General features: G+C 52.9%; 1 protein-coding gene across 1 annotated transcript in view; it reads right to left on the reverse strand.

The window, feature by feature from the left end:
* The window catches only part of LOC104129632 (E3 ubiquitin-protein ligase TRIM9), a gene marked incomplete at its 3' end in the record, with an annotated part of 92,870 nt that overhangs the window by 25,770 nt on the left and 66,752 nt on the right, over positions 1 to 348 (reverse strand). The gene's annotated exons all lie outside the window — the stretch shown is intronic.

The raw sequence follows: 348 nt of genomic DNA on the forward strand, positions 1-348 counted from the left end.
CCTGGACTCTCACAGGAGCTGGTCCCAAACGTGGGGCACCCTCCCAGACATGCCGCAGAGCTGGCTGCAGCCGTGGGCCTGGCCTTATCTACAGCCCAGCAGCAAGCGCTGCTCCGCTTTTCCGCCATGCAAATTCACCGCAACAAAACAAGTGACGCCGGAGCAGCAGAGATGAACCCTGGGGCCCTGCAGGATAGGGAGCGCCTGATCTTTTGGTAGAGTGTCCTGGTTTCGGCTGGGATAGAGTTAATTTTCTTCATAGTAGCTAGCATAGTGCTGTGTTTTGAATTTAGTACCAGAAGAATGTTGATAACACACTGATGTTTTCAGTTGTTGCCAAGTAGTGCT

The sequence above is a fragment of the Egretta garzetta genome, unplaced genomic scaffold (genome assembly GCF_000687185.1).
Source record: "Egretta garzetta isolate BGI_Z169 unplaced genomic scaffold, ASM68718v1 scaffold1077, whole genome shotgun sequence".
Classification (NCBI taxonomy): domain Eukaryota; kingdom Metazoa; phylum Chordata; class Aves; order Pelecaniformes; family Ardeidae; genus Egretta; species Egretta garzetta.